Source organism: Rhea americana, unplaced genomic scaffold (assembly GCF_003343005.1).
Source record: "Rhea americana isolate MKP2758 unplaced genomic scaffold, rheAme1 scaffold_0, whole genome shotgun sequence".
NCBI classification, from domain to species: domain Eukaryota; kingdom Metazoa; phylum Chordata; class Aves; order Rheiformes; family Rheidae; genus Rhea; species Rhea americana.
The window spans coordinates 11,892,153-11,910,280 of record NW_028185037.1 but is presented as its reverse complement, the minus strand read 5'-3'; the positions used below and the strand labels follow the sequence as shown (position 1 = coordinate 11,910,280).

The 18,128-nt window shown below is 42.2% G+C and overlaps 1 non-coding gene across 1 annotated transcript; it reads right to left on the bottom strand.

Annotated features, from left to right (window-relative positions):
• Positions 1-8,107: 8,107 nt before the first annotated feature.
• On the bottom strand, positions 8,108-8,221 carry LOC146602029 (U5 spliceosomal RNA). The gene has a single exon (XR_014898153.1). It is a non-coding gene; the product is annotated as a U5 spliceosomal RNA (small nuclear RNA).
• Positions 8,222-18,128: the final 9,907 nt, after the last annotated feature.

Genomic DNA, 18,128 nt, shown 5'->3' with positions numbered 1-18,128 from the left:
TSGAGAGCYGGATGAGTTTCAAGGATCACCTGCTCCAAACTTGAGAGTGATTGGTCCATCCTGATGTACAAAAAGTCAAGCAAAGGTGGCAAGAAGTCTTCATGGACAAACATGGAGCTCCTGACAGAATCAAACATAAAAAGGAAGAATACAAGAGGTGGAAGCAGGCTCAGGTGGGCCAGGAGGACTACAGAGGCATTGTTTGAGTGTGAAGGGCTGGAACCTGGAAAGCCAAAGCCCACCTAGCAYTGAACTTGTCAAGGGAAATGAAGGGCAGCAATAAAGGCTTCCATAGGTACATCAGCAACAAAAAGAAGCCAAGAGAAAATGTGGACCCACTGCTGAAGTGGGCAGAGAACCTGGTAACAAAGGATATGAAAAAGTCTGAGATACTTAGTGCTGTCTTCACCTCAGTCTTCAGTGGTAAGATTTGCCTTCAGTAATCCCAGGTCCCCGTGTCCAGTGGAAATGTTCAGAGAAAGGAAAACCTACTCTTGGGAGAAGAGGGTCAGGTTAGGAATGAATGCTGTAGGAGCTAGCCAATGTAATTGCAGGGCCACTCGTGGTTATCAATCAGGGGAGGTTCATAAGCATGGGAAGAAAAGAAAGGTCACTCCTATCTTCAAGAGGGACAAGAAGGAGAATTGAGGGAACTATAGGCCAGTAGGCCTCACCTTAATCCCTGGAAAGTCAATGGAGCAACTAGTCCTGGATGGTATTTCCATATAAATGAAGGACAAAAAGGTGATTGAGAGTAATCAGCATGGATTATAATAGGGAAAACCATGTAGGACCAACCAGACAACCTTCTACAATGAGATAACTGGCTTGCTGAATGAGAGCGAGCAGTGGATATTGTTTATCTTGACTTTAGCAAGGCTTTCAACACTATCTCCCGTAATATCCTCATAGACAAACTGATGAAGTGTGGTCTGGAGATTGAGTGGTGAGGTGGATTCAAAACTAGCTGAACGTCCTGGCTCTGAGGGCTRTGATCAGCCCCACAAAGTCCTCTTGGATGCCAGTCACCAGTGGTGTACCCTAGGAGTTGATAGTGGAGCCAATACTGTTTAATATCTTCATTAATGACCTGGATAATGAGACTGAGTGCATTCTCAGCAAGCCTGCAGATGATAYAAAACCRTGAGGAGTGACTGATATCAGAGTATTTCAAAGCATGTGTTAGAAGTAGAATTAAATCTTGTAGACCTGTGGACAGGTAGACAACTTTTGGAAATAGATAAAATTTATTTTAATCATTATCATACACAGATGAAGTGAAGCCATGATTCACCCAAGAGCAGAAGAGTCAGTGCCAGAGCCAGGAATAAATATAGGCATCTTATCATTCAGCATCTTCCACTAGATGTTAGGTGGCATTTTCTCTCCCAGCTGATTACATTGCTAGAATAAAGAAAACTGGAAAGCCTTTAATTCTGTGTCCTTCTTTGTAAGACATTTTTCTATGAACCCATCCTGATTTTCATTATGACTGTGGCTCTTGATAACTGTACAGAAAAAATTTACTTTAATTCCATGTGCATAAGATAGTCTTAATGGAATAAGCCCCCAATCTAAGAATCACTTTCTTTCCTGATAACTAATTGACATTTTTAAATTAGGTTGACCATAGTTTACTTTACAGTGCTATTGTGGCATGTAGTTAAYACTGCCAGTAAAGACACTTTCTAACTGAAAGAGGAAAGAGGATATGAGCGGTGTTTTTTCCAGACAAAGTAAAGGTGGTCATGTCCCAGCCTGTAAAGTTCTGGGCAAAATTTCAAACTCCTCATGAATAAATGAATATGAATATGGACTAAAGAGTCTGATCCTAATCTCAGTGCAAGTAAGGTTCTGATTAATCAGTCTCAACATATTTAGAAATGTATTCTTATATGTATTTGATGTAAATGTTACTAAAAGGAATTCTGTATTTGCTTGACAATATTATTTTACATTCATCTGGCACAATCTTTAGTAACCACACAGAGTATGCGGAACAAGTAGCTCATACTGCATGTTTTCTGACTGCATATTTTCTGTTGGATTCTACTCTATTTGAAGTCAGTGGGCCATTTATAAAGTCTTTCTGCTTTCCTTACATGTAGTTCTAACTTTTAATTTCTAAATTTCCTCTTTTTTTTGTGTGACAGAAAGCTCCAGGTGGTCTGCCAACTACTCTGTTCTTTCAGTTAACTAGTGGGTACTTACAATGTGCCATCAACATGGATGTATGATGGTAAATTTTATCAGTATTTCCAATATATACTCTAGCCCTTTTCCAAATGTTGTAGCAGAGCAAGTAAATTTCATATCAGATTTGTATTTTGCCCATTCTTTATTTTATTAACCATAGAACTGTTTTTGCCAAGAATAACTGACTCCAATTAGCAAAGTTTCATATGCAATAACATGATCCAAGAAGAATTCTATATAGTTTTGAATATTTTCCTACCTTTTAGAGCACRAGAGGAACTATTGCCTTCTAATCATTACTACTGAAAGTTTCATTCACCATAAAAGTGAGGCGAAGGCAGGCCAGCACAAAAAAGAAAAACATTATTTATATATAGCACTGTATGTGTACATGTTGTACACTAACCAGGTTGCCTATTCCTATAGGCTTACTGTTGAAGGTCATGAGCTGCCAGRTCAAAATCTTTCAGCTTGTTCAACACTAGAGAACACTACTGTGGCATCCCTGTAATATGTACATGTGAATACTGCCAAYTTTTGCAATTCTATCTCCAGTCTAATCCAATCCTGTAGTTTGCTGCCTGAAGGCCATGTTGGGAGAACAGAGATTTTCCCAAAAGRTTCAGCTTTCACATCTAAAGTAAGTTTCCATCCCTTGTGGCTAGACAGAAAAGCTTGACGATGAAAAACAAGTGCCACCAAAGGCTGGCGACAGGTAGACAACTAAACAGAACCAAGAATCACATCACTCTTAAAAGAATCACATGATTCTACTGGGCTGAGTTTTCCCATAAACATTTGCAAAGCTACTGGGATCCCCCCTTAGCATCTGTCAATCATATAGTGCACCTCCACATTGGAACAGTCCAGAATTGTCCATACAATTCTCTTCAGAAATTAATACCTGTGTCTTTATTTACAGGGAGATAATGAGATTATCTAAATTTTTCTGTTAAAATCTGAAGGGCATTCGAGTTACCAGAGATGGACAAGGAAGTTCCTCCATATGCCTCATGTTTCTCAGTTCACTGTGAACTTTCTCTCTCTTTCTTTCTCTCCTGAATCTACATTAGTATTTGGTTCAGTGCAGTGGTACATTTTTAAAGCAAATTCTCCAGAAATCCTATTTACTGTATGTTGGCCCAATTCGCAGAGTATATTTGGGTGCATATGAACTAGATTCCTTTTAGGAGAAATGAAACCACATGCACACCAAAAGTGCTCCAGCCTCTCACGGAGGTAGAAGGTCTAAACCGGTGAGTGGTTTTGCACATAGCTTCAAATCCTGTGCACAGTGAGATGCCTGGGCCAGATGACCAAATGGAGCCTAGTCCAAGTAAGACCCCAGAACCATGCAAGGAGTAGATGTAAGGAATCAGCAGCCACTGCTTTATCCACTATTAATGCATTGAATCAGCCTCCACCATTAACAGTTCCTCATTAAAGGCCATATATTTTGCCACACTTTATKTAACTAGCAGAGGACAAAGTTAACTAACCAACCCACAGCACTCTGCTGATGCCAGCAGAGTTTTCTCCCTTGCCCTCGGCCTCCAGCCCTTGTGGTTAGCAACCAGGCTGGAGCTGCACTGGCAGCACCTCCTCAGAGAAAATCACCCAAGACACACAGATCCATTTTTCCCAGTGCTGGGAAGCTGTGGACCCAACTGAGAAGGTGGCTGGTCATGCACTTGAACAGGAGACTGAGCACAACACTTGATTTTTCCTCTTCGCACCAAATCCCTAAGAACTGCGACAGTGTGTAACGCCAACCCAAAACAGTAGCRCTGTGGGTTGCCCTAAGCGTAGGTAGTGCACTGTAGGGTATTGCCCCTGGCCTCCAGCAGCCACTGCAGAAGGGGTCACRTCTGTTGTCCAGGGGAAATGCCCTGGATATCCTTGGGCACCTCAGAAGATATCTTTCTCTAGACAAATGAATTCAGCCCTGCCTGACTATTGCAACATTACAGCCATCTGGAAAGAAGCACAACTGAATTGTTCCTTCCTGACTTGGGGCCATTAACAGAGAATGGTTAATATTTTGCTATGAAGCTCTTTCCTGCCTTGCAACATGCATAGTCATTTATCCCTCTATGCTGTACATCCCCAGCAGTTCCCTTCTGCCCTCCTGCTGTTTTATGCCCATTCTGTGCAGCTGCACCAGGTGCAAGGTGGTAGATATTAGGGAATCAAGCAGGAGAGCATCTGAGCCATTAACTCAGATTTTCTCTTCTAACGTCAGAAGATTCAGCCAAATAATTACAGCACACAGCTGGTGCCTGCTAATACACTTTAAATTTGATAATCTGTCCAGAAGTGAAGAACATTTTTATTCAGTATAAGCTGGAAAGACAAGGTAAGAGAATTGAATGAGACAAGGTATTTCAGCATGATCTTTTGCATTACTGTGCTTCAGCTCTATTGGCTTTAAGACTAGAACAACAATTAAGCAAACAAAAGACTCTCTTTTTCATCTTCAGAAGTTATGTAATTTAACAATGTTGTCTTTTTTTCCCCCTCAGACTTGCAGAGCTAGTCTTAGCAACTCTTTGCTGTCAAAAAAAGTTCCTGCTTTCAACATAAATTTTCTTAATTAGAACACACCACCTCAAGCAGAAATGTGCCAATTAGGTTCTTGTCCAGATTATCAGACAACTTACAGGAATGTGTTGTACCAGAGAAATTCACTTCTGAACCTGTGTAATGAACATTTTAGCTATATATAAAAGTGTGAGATCAGCAGACATAATAGTAGCTTTGAAATAGAAGCCAAAGTAATTCTGTTCTTGCAAGTTACTGGATGCTCAGGGAGGCCCATATGGGCAAACAGCACCTCCACRTTCTTATGAAAACACACTTGATCCATACTCTGCTTTCACAGAGTCACGGAAGGGTTCAGTCCATAGCAAGGACACTTGAAGCATAGATCTCAAAAGCACTTAWGCAAGTATTTATCCAGTCTCTTATCATGGCCAAGGAATACAAGTGAGTGTTATGTTGCCCACTCTACTGATGAACAAACAGAATTCAGAGGACCAGACAAACCTAGAAACAGAAACTGTGGCATTTGCTGTGAGAACTGAAGATCAAGCCTGCACATCATTTCTGTATTTCTGCAATGATGGTGGCTGTGACATGCCAAGGGATCGATATGCCCACTGCTCAGAATCTCTGGTAAGGTCTTGGATGAATTTTCCTCTTTCTCCTCATCCAAAGGCTTCACACTGATGAGTGCTGACGTTCTGACATCAGTTGGAAAGATTTGAAATTCTGTAATAAAATGTGTGTRTATGTCTTCTGGGACCATCTTCGTGAAATAAACTGGCACGAGTCTGTTGCATTCATAGAAAATGAACTATGTGTTTAGAAAGCAAACTTTACYGTCCCATTATAAAGGCAGTGGTATTAAGCTGCACAGTCCATCATGAGGACACAAGTCAAACTATAGAGAAGAGCTAATCTGAATTTCAATATCCAGAAGCAAAGCAAATTATATGTTTGTTATCTGCAGTTTATATCAAGTRTCACAAGGTCACATGGGTAAAGCAATACATTGGGGACAGTGAGAGTAGCTCTCATGAGAGGAARATTAAATGACGATGAACCAATACCTCATCATGAGTCCTAATGCSCAACCTCCCCAGTTAGCCCTGCCATGCTGTCAGCTCTTCCTGCTCAAAATGCTGCAGATTGACAAGATGAGCATGAAGCCAGGCTCCGCGAGGGGTCAGCATGAGATACCAGAGGAGAGTAACTGAGGGTCCAGCAGATGTGCTCTGGCTACAGGCAGCCTCTGATGATACCATACACCACAATGAAGATGTTACTTGGCTTGGCAAGATGTGCGTTCACAAGTTACATTGAGGAAGCAGTGTAAAGAATTAGCATTTGTGCTYCAGCTTAGGAAATGTTTTAAAATATCACACTATGGTGTTAAATGAAAGAATAAAACCCACTCAAATAATAAAATTGGATCTTTGCATTTGAAAAGGCTTTGTAAAGTTGCAGCAATTTAAAAATAGGGGATTTTATAGYGGCATGAAAACATTTAAAGTCACTAAGGAAAAATAAAAGTATTGTACTTCAGTATACGATATTTTTGAAAGTTCGCTTATTAAATAGTCTATACAAAGTTACTTTAAGYAGCCATGAGAAAACACAAGACATCAGATGGAACTGGTCACAGACAATCTGCAGGCAGCTAAAATGACATTGTGAAGCTGGCCACTTCCTGTCATAATTATCAAAAGCTCAGAACTGCTTCCTACTTTGAGATAACTGCTAACCCAACTTCCACACAGCCCATCCTTTGACTAGATAGTTTTTTTCCAAATGCTTTTTATAATCCCTGTTTGCAACACTTACAACCTAAGCCCTCCTTTGCCAAAGACCACCTCACATGACCCATGTAAGGGGACAGTTTATGGAGTGGACCGGATAAGAACTGAAATTCAAGCTGTTATTACTCAGACTGGGTACATGAAGTTCAGAGTGCAGCAGAGACAGTTTCTGCCCTTCCTATAGCTCTTACAGGCCTCAGTCAAAGGAACTTTGTGACATGCCATATATTCTCCCCACCATGACCCCCTGACATATACCAYCCCTATCCCTCTTGCATTACCAAACTGCATTGGTTCCGTTAATAGCAGGAGTCTACAGAACTTAGGTCTGAGAGGTTCTGTTCAGAAAAAAGAAAGAAATTTAAACAGAATAGTACAAACATCCACAAAAAAGGACAGTGAGATGATTGCATTGAAAAATATTCTCCCCAAAGAAGTGGCAAGACCATTTGTTAACCTGGGATTATTAAACTAGAACAGACAAAAAATGTAAAGTAATACTGGAGAAATCATCTTTATAAGCAAGAAGAAGTAGTGTTACTTTCTCTGATCCTACAATGCATGCAGAGTCTAGCAACCCTATTAGGAATAAATATAATTTGAAATGAACTTGTTTCAGATCACAGATTCACAGAATAACYGAGGTTGGAAGGGACCTCTGGAAATCATCCAGCCCAACATCTCTGCTCGAGTAGGGTCACCTGCAACACATTTCACAGGATCACATCCACGCAGGATTTGAATCTCTGGGAACATCTTGACACTCTCCCTTCAGATATTTGYATACACTGATAAGGGCCCCGCTCAGTCTTCTCTTCTCCGGGCTAAACAGGCCCAGCTCTCRCAGCTTTTCCTCATAGGAGAGAAGCTYGAATCCCTTCATCATTTTTGTAGCCCCACACTGAACTCTCTCCAGTAGCTTCAGGTCTYTCTTGTACTGGGCAGCCAAGAACTGGACMCAGTACTCGAGATGAGGCCTCCCCAGGGCTGAGCAGAGGGGCAGGATCACCTCCCTCCACCTGCTGGCAACGCTATTCCCAATGCACCCCAGGATACCATTGGCCTTCTTGGCCACAAGGGCACATTGCTGGCTCGTGGTCAGCCTGCAGTCCACCAGGATCCCAAGGCTCTTCTCTGCAGAGCTGCTTTCCAGAAGGTCAGCCCCCAGCCTGTACTGGTGCATGGGATTATTCCACCCTATYTGCAGGASCCTGCACTTGCCCTTGTCAAACCTCATGAGGTTCCTCTCYGCCCAKCTCTCCAGCCTGTCCAGGTCCCTCTGAATGGCAGCACAGCCCTCTGGTGTATCAGCCACTCCTCCCAGCTTGGTATCATCAGCAAACTTGCTGAGGAGGCACTCTGTCCCTTCATCCAGGTCACTGATGAAGAAGTTGAACAGGATGGGACYCAGTACTGAGCCCTGGGGGACTCCACTAGCCACAGGCCTCCAACTAGACTCCACACCATTGATGACAACCCTCTGAGCTCTGCCTTTCAGCCAGTTCTCAATCCACCTCACTGTCCACTCATCTAACCTATACTTCCTGAGCTTCTCTAGGAGGATGAAAAAATAACCTTCAAAATGGAGCCTCAAAAACTTCCTCAGTACTCATGCCTGTTCCTCTCCATGGAAATCTTTAGTAAAAGGTGGAAGATTTATATGAGCTGAAGAGAAACCAGAGATCACTTTTTCCTTTGCTTATCTATTATGATMAGAGGTTGGATCTAACACTATCTATTGTAGTAGGTTATATCTTTGTTAGAATGACTGAAATAGCGAAGTAGGCTTTGGAGGAGAGCTCCRCACTGCTTTAGGTGTTACTGATGGGCATGACATAGATTTTAACAAGTAATGCAAATTTTAGTTCACTTTCAAAATGTGCTTGGAAGTGCAGTCAAACCCCATTTATCTAGCTAAACGAGTTTCAGCTCTCTTGATAGTTTCTCTACTCATACTTTTATTGTTTATTAATATGTATTACTGAGATTATATGAATGCTTAGCAGCTTGAACCAAGGAGCTCTCATTATCTGAGGCGTTGTACAAACACAAATGGCTCCTGCCCTGAAGAACTTCAGATCTGAACAGGAAAAGCAGAAACATGGTGAGAAAGGAAAATTGACATAGGGAGCTAGAGAGATCTGTACAGTGGCACAGTCAGAAAGAGTGATCTACAGCAAACACATTTTTTGCGTTTAGGCACAGAATTTTACTGACTTTTCTCTCTTATTGGGGGAATTTGCATTTAAAAGATCACACTTACGTTTTCCCACCTGGAAGCAACCATGATCACAGTTGGCTAAGCTCCTGATCATTTGCCAGCTTTTTTTTTTTTTTTTTTTTTTTTTTTTCCCTATTTTTACTCTTATTTTTTTTTTTTTTTTTTTTTTTTTTTTTTTTTTTTTTTTTTTTTTTTTTTTTTTTTTTTTTTGGCCCAATTTCCATCAGAATTATGTCATTGTTTTGTATTTGTTGAACAGTCAGCTCCTCCCAAATAATTTTTGAATCTGTTGGCTCACAGCAGCCAAATTGGATAGAGGGGTAAAGGTCTCAACATTATTAAGCTTCTGGCAAGTTCTGTAGAAATACTAGGTAATCAGGGAAAGGGGAGAGACCACATTAATACCCCCACTGAGAGAAGGASTATATTGTGACCTCAGCCTCTTTCAGAAACTAGATAATTCCCAATTTTGAGTTCAACCTCAAAATATAAATCCTTAGAAATAAATCCTCACTAGTTCTGCCGCTGTTGAGATGATTTGTTCATGCAGATGTTGATATTTGGCTGATTTTGCTTACAAAAATGAAAAAAACAGAAAAGCCATGCTATGTTTATTTGAACTTCATTATTACTCTGACAATGTTCCTATATTCCTTCCAAGTAGCCTGTCCCCTCTTCCACATTCTGTGTACTTTCTTCTGTCTGAATTTTGCAACGAGCTCCTTGCTCACCCATGCCCCCTTTGCTGGACTTCTTTCACCTTGGGATGCACTGCTCTTGAGCTTGGAGGAAGTGATGTTTGAATACTAGTCAGCTCTCTTGGACCTTCCTTCCTTCTATGGCACTAACCCGTGCGATTCCTCCAAGTAGATCCCTGAAGAGACCAAAGTACGCTCTCCTGAGGTCCAGCATTGCAAACCTATTTGTTGCCTTGCTTCCTGCTCACAGAATCCTGAACTCCACCATCTCATGGTCACTGCAGTCAAGGCTGCCCCCAACCTTCACATCTCCAACCAGTCCTTCTTTGTTGGTTAGTACAAGGTCCAGCAGCACACCTCTCTTCATTGGCTCCTATACCCCCTGTGTCAAMACGTTGTCATCGATGCTCTGCACGAGCTTCCTGGACTGTTTCTGCCTAGCTGTGTTGTCTTTCCAGTAGATGTCAGGGTGGTTGAAGTCCCCCATGAGAAACAGGGCCTCTGATTGTGAGGCTACTTCCAGCTGTCTGTAGAAGACCTCATCRACTTGCTCTTCCTGATCAGGTGGCCTGTASTAGAAACCCTCAACAGTGTCCCCYATCTTAGCCTGCCCTTTAATCCTTACCCATAAGTTCTTGACTCGCTCTTCACCCAGTTCTAGGCAGAGCTTCATAGACTCCCRTTGCTCTCTCACATAAAGAGCAACTCCACCACCTCGCCTCCCTGGCCTGTCTTTTTCTAYAAAGCACATCGCCAYCCATGACAGCATTCCAGTCATGMRAGCTATTCCACCATGTCTCTGTGACTGCAATGAGATCATGGCCCTGCCACTGCACACAGATCTCCAGTTCCRCCTGTTTATTCCCCAYGCTGTGTGCATTGGTGTGCAGGCATTTCAGAGAGATAGTTGGGCAGGYAGGTTTCCCAGGAGGGGTGCAAGACGATCCCCCACAGCCATGTCTCATATGCACATCCCTGACTGCATGCACCTGCTGGAGGCCTCCCAACTTGAGCTGTTTTCTYGACTGCCCTGTCTTTATAACTCTCCCCTTCCCCATCCTTCCTAGTTCAAAGCCCTCTTTACCAGAGCAGCCAACCTGTTGGCAAAGACACGTGTGCCCGACTCTAGTGAGGTGGATACTATCTCTCACCATCCGTTGCTGATCTTCAAACAGGGTCCCATGGTCATGGAAACCAAAACCCTGTTGCCAACACCATGGGCACAGGCAGTTGTTAACTTGAAATATCCATCTGCTCTTTCTCCCATCCTTCCCCCTCATTGGCAGGATTGAGGAGAAAAACTTCATATTTTTTCACTGTTCTACAATGCTCATGACTTTCTTGTCTGTGCAATACAGCAACCTGAAGGCCAGTGCATCTGTGAAATTTGTGCCTATGTTTCAGGACCATGGGCTACATTCAGTATACTCTCTAGTGAAAAAATCCAGGATGTAGYGCTACCTTTTCAGGTTTAGCTAATCTTCTTCTCCAAAGAAACACTGATCTCCACAAGCAAACAACTAGTTTCATTGCTGAAAAATAATAGGTTACAGAAAGAGAAAGGATAATACAAAAGGAAAGGTGAATGGATTTATTTATTCAAAAACTGCTCAGATAGGTATTATGCTTGCCTCATTTTTTGCCTGAGTTTAGTTTGACTCTAGCATTTGAGCCAATCAGATCAGTGGTCCAGTAACTCTGGGAGATTTGGAGAGAAGGGTTACAGTACTGAGATGTCTCTCAAAGGCAGCCAGCCGAAAGTGAATCAGATGCTATACTAACAAAACTGGGCAAGAATGGAAAGTAGATTTCCAGTCTTCCTGCTTTACAGCAGTTTTGTTTCCCTTGCAATGGCAGTGGTGATTACCTTATCTATGCATAACAGCCAACCACACAATCCAGGAAAAGCCATCATGCAAGAAATACCCATTTAATAAATCTTGGCATATTGAATACAGACTCAGGAAGGCAGAATGCGTTACAAGAATATCTTCCTTCAGACAGGCTCTGCAGTGACAAATACAAATTTTCAGATATGAGGTAAACAACATTTCCAGGAAGGGAACATCTATTAGGAAATCTACCCTCACTGGGAAAGCTTTACACACATCCCCATTATTCCAGTGGGTAAAAGTTTCTTTCCAATCATGGACATTGGATAAACATGATTTTCAGTCTCCAAAACCAGATCCGAAGGTTGGGCCACGCTGTAGAGTACCCATGCAGTCTCCATATATCGGTGTGTGAGCTGTATCCTCCTTCCTACATCCCAGCTCATCAGGTTTCCTGACAGCATGGCTTGCAGAGAGCTGGGCTAGAAAGTTTTCCCCCAGGAGACCTTGATCTACTCCATATATTTGGTAAATGAGAGTTAACAGTACCAGGGGAACTAGAAAATCTTGGCCAAATGGAGACAGAGAGATTATATGATTGCTCTGAATAAATATCAGGAGGTTAATCACCAGAGGAGGGAAAGGGCTATTTAATTAAAAGAATATGTTGGCAGAAGAGCAAATGGTTATGAACTGTCCATGAATAAATTTAGGCAGGAAATTAGATGGAGGAATCTGTTTATTAAGGAAGTGAGTGTGTGAAACAACCCCAAAAAGGAATGACAGAGATGAAAGCACCAAGACAGAGCTTGATCTGTGAACRAGGGGATTACCTGAAATGATTGCTTGCAGCTGGAGTGGACTGGCCCCAGAAGTCCAAAGTTGCCTCGCCTTCCTATGCTGCTATGTCCTTAATGTCAATTTAGAGAGAAAACTAAACACTGGCACTCTTAACTTCTTCTTCCTTATCTTAATGCTGAACCATACATGATAAACACACAGAGAAGGACCTGCATCTCAACAAGGAAAAGGGAGAAGTAAGAAAAAAGAAATGCTGTCTCAGGGTAAGGATGCCCTGGACCTCTTCCTCCTGCTGGCTGAAGCACAGTGTTCATTATAGCAGTCAGGCTCTGCTGAGAGCTTCCCAGAACGAGCACTTTGATTCCTGACGCCTCTGTTTTACAGCTGACTGGCTATTTGTTGAGTTACAATGTCTGTATGTCATGAAGTGTTATATCATCGTACTAGCCATTTTCCTTCTACTTCATTACTATCAATTTTAGTAGGAGATTGTATTTCTATTACTTATCATTTATATTGCACTGATGTCTAGATCTCTCCATTATGCCGGTGCTCCATGTGCTGCATTCTACACAAATACACGAGGGACAATTCCTCCCCTCCTCTCAAACTGTTTAAAATCCAAGGGATTTTCAGCTCATAATACTGTGCAAATGGCTCTGCAGGATACTCCTTACCTACAAAAATCCTGATATAATTCAATTTCATTGTGGTATGGCCAAGCTTGTGCTCCCACAGTACAGTGCTTAAGAGCTGCCATTTGCCATCCTCAAAGCTGATGGGTCCTGGCAAAGCCTGTCTAGCAGAGGCATCAGCAAAGAGGTTATGTGTTGTCCTGCCCTGCCATGGCTTAGCAGTGTCATTCTGCCACTCACGTGCCAAGCTCAGAAGCAGGACGCCTGTATGTTTCCAGGTGTTCATCTGACCTTGCCGTATGAGCCATTTGGGAAGAGACTTGCCCCATCCTGAGCTAGAGCACAGTTTGATTGACAGCTCAATGTATACACGCAGCTTCCACTGCTGTGGAGCTGAGCTGAATTTATGCAACTTCAATGCATGGTAAGATCAGAAAAGACAAGATTATAAATACATAGTCAAACGCTGAGAGGACGGGGAAGGGTACAATTGCAATTCTCTGCTGCCTCCTATCTTGAGGAGCGGCTGTCATTTCTGAAACATGGATGGAGACTGTCTTTTTCTCATCTGGCAATGTTTTGTACCTGTCTTGCCCTGGAGAAATTGACTGTATAAGTTTCAGCGAGGAACTGACCCCAAAATGGTCTGGCCCAGGCAAGTGTGCATAAAGCCTTTACCCAGCTGCACAGCCACAACTTCCACCTGTTATCCATGATCAGACGGCAGCTATCTTTTCACATTGCTACAGAGGTAAGCAATCAAGACTGTAGCTTTATGTATTATTTAGAGGCATTAATTGCCCCAATGTCCACGGTCACCATGCTGCTTAAAGAGAGTATCTTTGAGGAACAGTGTCTACAGTCAAGACAAAATGCTCAGATATCTTGAGCGAAAGAACTTAATACGGTCGGTCAGGGAGCCAGATGGCAGCCTCCCTCCCTGCCGACACCGTGCGGCTGACTTTGCTGAGCTCCCTCACGCAGCACTTTGATGTATTCCAGCAGCTGTATGAAATTAATTCCAATAAATTAAACCTTGCACGGGTAAACGATCCACCGGAAAATTATAGTGCTCRGAGCAATTGGCCATTTGAAACTTGGTGATCTTAGACATCGGCAAGCAACACCCTTTCACAGTAAAGCCCCACTTGTTGGTTATATCATAGGCATTTGCTGAGGCAGCCAGAAAAGGCAGAGGGCTGGATGCTGTCATCAAAGGAAATAAAATCAGGATCCAGAGCTCCTTCTCAATAACCACAGCAATGCCAGCCCGTTGGTTTACAAAGATTATTGACCCAATGTATTCAAGCCCACCGAAGCTGGCCTTCCCTAAGCATCTTGCATCTAAGCATCTTGCAGCCATGAATTTACCTAGCCCAGCAACATCCACTGCCTTCAAGAGCAACTCTGTGACTGACTTCAACAGGAGGCAGAGCAGGCTTGACCTGTCTGAAAGGTCTACGACTAAGATTCAYGTTAATCGTTGCAAATCTAACTTTGCATGTACCGATCAAGGAAGTCCATTGGTACTCTCTGTTTTAGGACCACTCAAAAGAAAATGATACTGTGCATATGGCTTGGGGGTTTGAATGACGAAGGAAGAGCAGCTGGAGCAGGTACCTCTGCGCTGTTGCTTCTGTGCTGTCAGCACTAATTTCACGTCAGCAAGACAGAAGGCAACCGTCACACTCAGCAGGGAGATTGCAGGAGATGCTTCCTCCTAAACTTTAGGAATAGAAGATATTTTCCAGAAGACTCTGCTCGCTAATTAACTTGCTTTCACGAACATCATAGTAGGGTGCCCAAAGATATAAGATCTTCAAAATGAGAAAGAATCTTTATGGAATTTCTTGAGTATTAGTTAATATCAATCTGCATTTTTAAACATCCTCTCATTTTTCACCTCAGTGAACCTTTACTAATATAAATCTAYTTATTCTCTATTTCCTGAACTGCCACAAATGGAAAATATATTCACTTTTCACAATGAAGGCCATAGCATAATTTAGTGATAGAGGATGAGGAAGGGGTCAGGAAATTTGGATGCAAGTCCACTTGTTCCTTCTGATTTCAATAGTGATCTGATTGCTTCAGCTCTGCCTCAGTTTGCCTGGCTACATATTGGGTGCAAAAAAACCAATCACCCAAAGGTGGCACATTCTGCTCCTGGTTATAAAGTGTTTTGGGATTCCTTGACTGAAAGTATTAGAATGGGCAACATGTCCCTGGAAGCTAAAAGAGAAYCTGTTATGGGTTCCTGTTCTTTCCCAGGAAAACTAACATAAACATTCAAATTACTTCTCTTTATGTCTTCTGTTATGTGTAGGGGRAGATTTTAACTCTTTCCTTTCCTCTAAGAAATAAGAAAATATAATTGCTAGGAAAACATGAGGGTTGTGCCTTCCAGGGACTATAATGGCCAAATAAAGTAACTTGCCACAGAGGCTCAGCCTCGGGACTTTGTTCTACAGCAAGCAGAACAGTAGCATCCTCTCCAGTGAGGCCAGCTCTTCCAGTTAAAGGTGAGCTATGTACATTTTTATCTTGGGTACTACAATTTAGTCTAGCAGATCCTTATGGAAGCATCTGTATAAGCTCCCAGGCTAGTTTTGCTGTAACTTCTGCTGTGGCAGGAATCATAAGCACAAAATCAAAATGCTCATGTGGAGCAGCATTTTGAACCTCAGAACCTRGTGGGGTCTGTCCTGCTTACTCTTTCTGGGCCCCCATTTTGCCTAGTACTGTACAGAAAAATATGCCCAAAAGCTTAGGCCCTGACCCCGGGAAATATTTAAACAGCTCATAATTTTAAGCACCAAGGCCTCAATTTCCAACACAGATAGGAATGGCATGGATTCAATTGTATCCTTCTGTAACTCACTCACATACCGATGCAYGACTTCATATACTGGTATAAAATGGAAGTGACATTCTTGTCCTCACTCAAATGACCATTTGAAGACGTCCCTCTGAAATGACCATCTGAGCRGGTATCAAAATGGACTAACTGGCTGAGAAATCAGGCTTTTGGTTTATGAAGACTTGAGTATGTTCCATTTCAAAATCTTCAGACTGGTAATTCAAGCTCGATGCTGGCTGGAGTAGATTTCTCTTGCCCCAAAAGAAACTGCTGTCCTTGCTATTTAACAGTGTTGTACAGTGGATGCAGACACATCAGAAGAAATACAAGTCAGAGAGATGGCAAAGATGACACATAATGGGAAATAACCCTGCCTGATGATCYCCGTTAACAAATGCACAGGCAGAGAGCAGTGGATAGAGTGTTTCTTTGCAAACAGCCATAAATTACACAACAAATTGCAGTGCAGATAGAGAAGCTTTTTGCAGCACTTAGTCGTCTTCTGCAACTTTGCCCCTGCTCAGARGGGGAAGTGACGTCTAACTGCAAGGAATCACATGCATATGTCCCAAGAGCAATGACGCTGCAGGCAACAGTCTTCTTTTCCTTTCAAATCTTACSTGTCATGTCACAATTCCTCTGTAAAATGAGGAGAAAAAGGTGTACCAACRCATCCACAACTGCCTTTTCATGTTATTCCCTTCTCCTTTTTATTCTCTTCCTTTGCTTTGTCCAGGGAGCCACTAAAGCTGTGTCACACCATCACAGGCTGATCGGATTACTTTGGGACATACATTTAAGGAAAAATGGGCAAATCCGTAATCTGGAACTTTGCTCAGCTGATGTCCCTGAAATGATATGATGACTGCCTTCCGGAAGATGTTTGACAGCACATATCCCTTGAAAGCAAGCAACACTGAGATATACTGAGGATTAAATCCAGCTTTTTCACACCATTAATATTTTATAGACTTCAGTGGAATTACCTCGTGTCCACACCWGGGCTGAATTTGACACTATACATTAAAAGATTTGCTATTCAAACAAATCTGTGGCCCAGCTGGCTCTGTTAATGTCATTAACACCTACTTGGGTAGGGAAACAATCAACCCAGAGTAGCTATGATTATTCCTTCATCAGTCCAAACTGTGTTTGTGTAAGGCACTTGCCCAGCAGAATTCATAAAATCTCCTGTAATTTGCAACAATTCTCACTATCATGTACAAACGATCCATCTTCCTAGATGCCTGCCGCCAGGACCAAGCAGGAAAAGGATGGTGGTGGCAGAAATGAGACCTGGGTGGAAATTCAGTGCTGGGATTGGGCAGGCTGATTCTGGAGACCCTGCTGGTTCCTCATCAGGAGATGCTACCTGTCCAGGGATTCCTTCACTCCAAAGTTCCCCATCCACCAGGCATTTCTCCTAAAATGCCCCACTGGGTGCTGTTCTCCAAAACCTCAGGCTGCACAGAAAAGACCCTGGTCGTCGTCACTCTCTTTTGGAAGAAGACAGCCACTGACAGAATGGTGTTCCCATAACACCCAGCAGCCAGTGGCCAGTGGGCTCCCCAAAAAAGGATGTCATATAACATTCATGTTATCAATAAAGCTTATCCACAGCTTGGTTTTCAGATACTTCTCCAATTTGACACCTCACTTGCTTTGTGAAGAGTGTCTTTTGAATAAGTTAGTGTTAGGAGTCCGGCAGCAACGCTCATGTAACTCATCCTCCAACAGGTTTTATACGTTGCTAACAATAATTTCAGTTAAATCAGGAAGAGGGGGGTAGAAAGAAATCCAAAATGTTTAATAGATCAATCACACACAAAAGCTATGGTATAGGCACAGATTCACCAAGAAAAAATTAATCTGTAATTGCCCTTATTCCATATAATTACTTTTTGGGAGTAGGGGTATGAGTATCCTTAATCTGTTCWCAACCTGCTGAATTAAGTTAAACAGTTCCCACTGAGAGAGCAATACAGCAGGGAGGAGAAAGAGAGGGGGGAAGCCAAGGGAAGGCAGAAAAAAGAATAACAGTTTTCGGAAACAATCCACAATTAAGAAATAGAGCCCACAGGACAGGTAGATGAATTACTACCTTTATGCATCCCARTCTCTCACCCTCAAGCAACTCTTACTCAATAGTAGGATCTTGAAATAGGAGCAATTAGAGTTACAGAGCTCTGCGGATCTAGGGTAATTTTCTTGGGTCCTCTGTTTTGCCATACAAACATACCAAATCTCAAGCTCACAGTTCCATATAGAACTTGTGATGGATAGWGGAGGGACACGATGGATAGAGGAGGGACAAAGAGATAAAAAGAAATTGGTAGTGAGTAGAGTCCGTTAATCTTTAAAAGGAAAATAAATATTAGTAGGAAATTTACACCAACTTCATATTTGATACGGAGATTTCAGTATCTACCATGAAGATATAGGAAGATAATTGCAGAATTTAATAAGTTCTATATTAGATGAAATTTAGCAATAAATGTTATAATAGCAGAACAAAAAGTGTGGTCAACAGTTTAAAATTGAAGAC